Raw genomic sequence first — 7,126 nt, 5'->3', positions numbered from 1 at the left:
CAAAAAATCGCCCAAAAAAATCCGAAAAAATTCCCAAAAAATTGCCATAAAAATCCCCAAAAAATCCCCAATACATTCCCCAAAAATTCCCATAAAATCCCTATAAATTCCCATAAAATTCCCCAAAAATTCCCATAAAAATTCCCATAAAAATCCCCCAAAAATTGCCCAAAAAATCAGAAAAAATCCAAAAAAATTCCCAATATATTCCCAAAAAATTCCCCAAAAAATTCCCATAAAAATCCAAAAAATTCCCAATAAATTACCTCCAAATTCCCAAAAAATTCCCATAAAATTCCCAAAAAATTCCCAAAAAATTCCCAAAAAATTCCCCAAACAAATCCCCAAAAATCCCCCAAAAATTCCCAATAAATTTCCAAAAAAATTCCCATAAAAATCCCATTAAAATTCCCAGTAAATTCCCCAAAAAATTCCCATAAAAATCCCCCAAAAAATTCTCAATAAATTCCCCCAAAAATTCCCAATAAATTCCCCCAAAAATTCCCAATAAATTCCCCAAAAAATCCCAAAAAATTCCCATAAAAATCCCAAAAAATTCCCCATAAAAATCCCAAAAATTCCCAATAAATTCCCATAAAAATCCCATTAAAATCCCCAAAAAATCCCAAAAAATTCTCAATAAATTCCCATAAAAATCCCATTAAAATCCCCAAAAAATCCTCAATAAATTTCCCAAAAAATCCCCAAAAAATTCCCATAAAATTCCCCAAAAATTCCCATAAAAATCCCCAAAAAATCCCAAAACATTCCCATAAAAATCCCAAAAAATTCCCAAGAAATCCCCATAAAAATCCAAAAAATCCCAAAAAATTCCCAATAAATTCCCCAAAAAAATTCCCATAAAAATCCACAAAAAATCCCATAAAAATTCCCAATAAAATCCCAATAAATTCCCATAAAAATCCCCAAAAATTGCCCAAAAAATCAGAAAAATCCAAAAAATCCCCATAAAATTCCCCCAAAAATCCCAATAAAAATCCCCAAAAAATTCTCAATAAATTCCCCCAAAAAGTCCCATAAAAATCCAAAAAAATCCCCATAAAAATCCCAAAAAATTCTCAATAAATTCCCCAAAAAATTCCCATAAAAATCCCAAAAACTTCCCAATAAATTCCCCCAAAAATTCCCATAAAAATCCCAAAAAATTCCCATAAAAATCCCCAAAAAATCCCCAAAAATTCCCAATAAATCCCCCCAAAAATCCCCAAAAAATCCCAAAAAATTCTCAATAAATTCCCCCAAAAATTCCCATAAAAATCCCATTAAAATCCCCAAAAATATCCCCATAAAATTCCCCAAAATATTCCCCAAAAAATCCCATAAAATTCGCAAAAAATTCCCCAAAAAATTCCCATAAATTTCCCAATAAATTACCTCCAAATCCCCATAAAAATTCCCATAAAAATCCCAAAAAATTCCCCAAAAAATCCCAATAAATTCCCCATAAAATTCCCCACAAAATCCCCAAAATTCCCATAAAAATTCCCCAAAAAGTCCCAAAAAATCTCATAAAATTCCCATTAAATTACCTCCAAATCCCCATAGAAAATCCCCAAAATTCCCATAAAAATCCCAAAAAATTCCCAATAAATTCCCATAAAAATCCCATTAAAATCCCCAAAAAATTCCCAAAAAATTCCCAATAAATTCCCCCAAAAATTCCCATAAAAATCCCCAAAAATCCCAAAAAATTCCCAATAAATACCCATAAAAATCCCCAATAAATTCCCATAAAAATCCCCAAAAAATCCCCCAAAAATCCTCCAAAAATTCCCAAAAAATCCCAATAAATTCCCCAAAAATCCCAATAAATTCCCATAAAAATCCCCCAAAAATTCCCAAAAAAATTCGCCATCAATCCCGGCTCCTGCCCTTGCTGTGGCCGGCCTGCAGGAGGCGCTGCAGCAGCTCCGGGGGCGCCAACGCCGCTCATTGAAAATTCAATAACGATTTTTATAAACAATTCCCAATAAATTGCCCAAAAAAATCCGAAAAAAATCCGAAAAAATCCCAATAAATTCCCATAAAAATCCCCCAAAAATCCCCAATAAATTCCCATAAAAATCACAAAAAAAATTCCCACAAAAAAAAAAAATTCCCAATAAATTCCCCAAACAAATCCCCAAAAAATTCCCAATACATTTCCAAAAAAATTCCCATAAAAATCCCCAAAAAATCCCCAATAAAATCCACAAAAATTCCCAAAAAAATTCCCAATAAATTCCCAAAAAAATCCCCATAAAAATCCAAAAAATCCCAAAAAATTCCCAAAAAATTCCCAATAAATTCCCCCAAAAATTCCCATAAAAATCCCCAAAAAATTCCCATAAAAATCCCCAAAAAATTCCCATAAAAATCCCCCAAAAATCCCAAAAAATTCCCAATAAATTCCCCCAAAAATTCCCATAAAAATCCCCCAAAAATCCCAAAAAAATCCCCCAAAAAATTCCCAATAAATTCCCATAAAAATCCCAAAAAATCCCAATAAATTCCCATAAAAATCCCAGTAAAATCCCCAAAAAATTCCCAATAAATTCCCATAAAAATCCCATTAAAATCCCCAAAAAATCCCAAAAAATTCCCAATAAATTCCCCCAAAAATTCCCATAAAAATCCCCAAAAATCCCAAAAAATTCCCAATAAATTCCCCCAAAAATTCCCATAAAAATCCCCAAAAATCCCAAAAAATTCCCAATAAATTCCCCCAAAAATTCCCATAAAAATCCCCAAAAATCCCAAAAAATTCCCAATAAATTCCCATAAAAATCCCAAAAAAATCCCCAATAAATTCCCATAAAAATCTCATTAAAATCCCCAAAAAATCCCAAAAAATTCCCAATAAATTCCCCCAAAAATTCCCATAAAAATCCCCAAAAATATCCCCATAAAATTCCCCAAAATATTCCCCAAAAAATCCCATAAAATTCGCAAAAAATTCCCCAAAAAATTCGCAAAAAATTCCCATAAATTTCCCAATAAATTACCTCCAAATCCCCATAAAAATTCCCATAAAAATCCCAAAAAATTCCCCAAAAAATCCCAATAAATTCCCCATAAAAACCCCATAAAATTCCCCACAAAGTCCCAAAAAAATCTCATAAAATTCCCATTAAATTACCTCCAAATCCCCATAGAAAATCCCCAAAATTCCCATAAAAATCCCAAAAAATTCCCAATAAATTCCCATAAAAATCCCATTAAAATCCCCAAAAAATTCCCATAAAAATCCCATTAAAATCCCCAAAAAATCCCAAAAAATTCTCAATAAATTCCCCCAAAAATTCCCATAAAAATCCCCATAAAAATCCCAATAAATTCCCCCAAAAATTCCCATAAAAATCCACAAAAAATCCCAAAAAAATCCCCAAAAATTCTCAATAAATTCCCCCAAAAATTCCCATAAAAATCCCAAAAAATCCCCATAAAAATCCCAAAAATTCCCAATAAATTCCCATAAAAATCCCATTAAAATCCCCAAAAAATCCCAAAAAATTCCCAATAAATTCCCCCAAAAATTCCCATAAAAATCCCCCAAAAATTCTCAATAAATTCCCCCAAAAATTCCCAATTAATTCCCCCAAAAATCTCAAAAAATTCCCATAAAAATCCCAAAAAATCCCCCCAAAATTCCCATGAAATTCCCAATAAATTCCCCCAAAATCCAAAAAAATTCCCATAAAATTCCCTAAAAATTCCCATTAAAAGTTCCCATAAAATTCCCATGAAATTCCCATAAAAAATTCCCATAAAAATCCCCAAAAATTGCCCAAAAATCTGAAAAAATCCAAAAAAATTCCCAATAAATTCCCATAAAAATCCCATAAAAATCCTCAATAAATTCCCCCAAAAATTCCCATAAAAATCCCCCAAAAAATTCCCAATAAATTCCCAAAAATTCTCAATTCCCCCAAAAATTCCCATAAAAATCCCCAAAAAAATTCTCAATAAATTCCCCCAAAAATTCCCAATAAATTACCCAAAAAATCCCCCAAAAAATTCCCAAAAAATCCCCAAAAAATCCCAAAAAATTCCCAATAAATTCCCATAAAAATCCCAAAAAATTCCCATAAAAATCCCCAAAAAATCCCCAAAAAAATCCCCAAAAATTCCCAAAAAATCCCCCAAAAATCCCCAAAAAATCCTCCAAAAATTCCCAAAAAAATCCCAATAAATTCCCCAAAAATCCAAAAAAAAAATCCCATAAAAATCCCCAATAAATTCCCATAAAAATCCCCAAAAATTCCCAAAAAAATCCCCAATCAATCTGGGCTCCTGCCCTTGCTGCGGCCGGCCTGCAGGAGGCGCTGCAGCAGCTCCGGGGGCGCCAACGCCGCTCATTGAAAATTCAATAACGATTTTTATAAACAATTCCCAATAAATTGCCCAAAAAAATCAGAAAAAAATCCGAAAAAATTCCCAAAAAATTGCCATAAAAATCCCCAAAAAATCCCCAATACATTCCCCAAAAAATTCCCATAAAATCCCTATAAATTCCAAAAAAATTCCCCAAAAATTCCCATAAAAATTCCCATAAAAATCCCCCAAAAATTGCCCAAAAAATCAGAAAAAATCCAAAAAAATTCCCAATATACTCCCAAAAAATTCCCCCAAAAATTCCCATAAAAATCCAAAAAATTCCAATAAATTACCTCCAAATTCCCAATAAATTCCCAATAAATTCCCAAAAAATTCCCCAAACAGATCCCCAAAAAATCCCCCAAAAATTCCCAATAAATTTCCAAAAAAATTCCCAAAAATATTCCCAAAAAAATCCCCCAAAAATTGCCCAAAAAAATCAGAAAAAATCAAAAAAATTCCCAATATATTCCCAAAAAATTCCCCCAAAAATTCCCATAAAAATCGAAAAAATTCCCAATAAATTACCTCCAAATTCCCAATAAATTCCCAATAAATTCCCAAAAAATTCCCCAAACAGATCCCCAAAAAATCCCCCAAAAATTCCCAATAAATTTCCAAAAAAATTCCCAAAAATATTCCAAGAAAATCCCCCAAAAATTCCCCAAAAAATTCCCATAAAATTCCCATAAAAATCCCCAAAAAAATTCTCAATAAATTCCCCAAAAAAATTCTCAATAAATTCCCCCAAAAATTCCCAATAAATTCCCCAAAAAATCCCAAAAAAATTCCCCCAAAAAAATTCCCAATAAATTCCCATAAAAATCCCAAAAAATCCCAATAAATTCCCATAAAAATCCCATTAAAATCCCCCAAAAATTCCCATAAAAATCCCATTAAAATCCCCAAAAAATCCCAAAAAATCCGAAAAAAAATTCCCCCAAAAATTCCCAATAAATTCCCCAAAAAATCCCAAAAAAATCCCCCAAAAATTCCCAATAAATTCCCATAAAAATCCCATTAAAATCCCCAAAAAATCCCAAAAAATTCCCCAAAAAATTCCCATAAAATTCCCATAAAAATCCCCAAAAAATTCTCAATAAATTCCCCAAAAATTCCCATAAAAATCCCCCAAAAATTCCATAAAAATCCCCAAAAAATCCCAAAAAAATCCCCCAAAAAATTCCCAATAAATTCCCATAAAAATCCCAAAAAATCCAATAAATTCCCATAAAAATCCCATTAAAAATCCCCAAAAAATTCCCAAAAAATTCCCATAAAAATCCCATTAAAATCCCCAAAAAATCCCAAAAAATTCCCAATAAATTCCCCCAAAAATTCCCATAAAAATCCCCAAAAATCCCAAAAAATTCCCAAAAAATTTCCCCCAAAAAATTCCCATAAAAATCCCCAAAAAATCCCAAAAAATTCCCAATAAATTCCCATAAAAATCCCAAAAAATCCCCAATAAATTCCCATAAAAATCCCATTAAAATCCCCAAAAAATCCCAAAAAATTCCCAATAAATTCCCCCAAAAATTCCCATAAAAATCCCCAAAAATCCCCAAAAATATCCCCATAAAATTCCCCAAAATATTCCCCAAAAAATCCCATAAAATTCCCAAAAAATTGCCATAAAAATCCCAAAAAAAATTCCCCAAAAATTCCCCAAAAAATAAACAATTCCCAATAAATTCCCCAAACAAATCCCCAAAAAATCCCCAAAAAATTCCCAATACATTTCCAAAAAAATTCCCATAAAAATCCCATAAAAATCCCCAAAAAATCCCTATAAATCCCCCAAAAATTCCCAAAAAATCCCCAATCAATCCGGGCTCCTGCCCTTGCTGTGGCCGGCCTGCAGGAGGCGCTGCAGCAGCTCCGGGGGCGCCAACGCCGCTCATTGAAAATTCAATAACGATTTTTATAAACAATTCCCAATAAATTGCCCAAAAAATCCGAAAAAATTCCCAAAAAATTGCCATAAAAATCCCCAAAAAATCCCCAATACATTCCCCAAAAAATTCCCATAAAATCCCTATAAATTCCAAAAAAATTTCCCAAAAATTTCCATAAAAATTCCCATAAAAATCCCCCAAAAATTGCCCAAAAAATCAGAAAAAATCAAAAAAATTTCCCAATATATTCCCAAAAAACTTCCCCCAAAAATTCCCATAAAAATCGAAAAAAATTCCCAATAAATTACCTCCAAATTCCCAATAAATTCCCAATTAAATTCCCAATAAATTCCCCAAAAATTCCCAAAAAATTCCCCAAACAGATCCCCAAAAAATCCCCCAAAAATTCCCAATAAATTTCCAAAAAAATTCCCAAAAATATTCCCATAAAAATCCCCCAAAAATTTCCCTAAAATTCCATAAAAATCCCCAAAAAAATTCTCAATAAATTCCCCCAAAAATTCCCAATAAATTCCCCAAAAAAATTCTCAATAAATTCCCCCAAAAAATTCCCAATAAATTCCCCAAAAAATCCCAAAAACAATCCCCCAAAAAATTCCCAATAAATTCCCATAAAAATCCAAACAAATCCCAATAAATTCCCATAAAAATCCCATTAAAATCCCCCAAAAATTCCCCAAAAAATCCCAATAAATTCCCATAAAAATCCCATTAAAATCCCAAAAAATCCCATAAATTCCCCAAAAAATTCCCAATAAATTCCCCAAAAAATCCCAAAAAAATCCCCCAAAAATTCCCAATAAATTCCCATAAAAATCCCATTAAAATCC

The sequence above is a fragment of the Molothrus aeneus genome, unplaced genomic scaffold (assembly GCF_037042795.1).
Source record: "Molothrus aeneus isolate 106 unplaced genomic scaffold, BPBGC_Maene_1.0 scaffold_43, whole genome shotgun sequence".
NCBI classification, from domain to species: domain Eukaryota; kingdom Metazoa; phylum Chordata; class Aves; order Passeriformes; family Icteridae; genus Molothrus; species Molothrus aeneus.
This window is presented reverse-complemented; position numbering follows the sequence as displayed.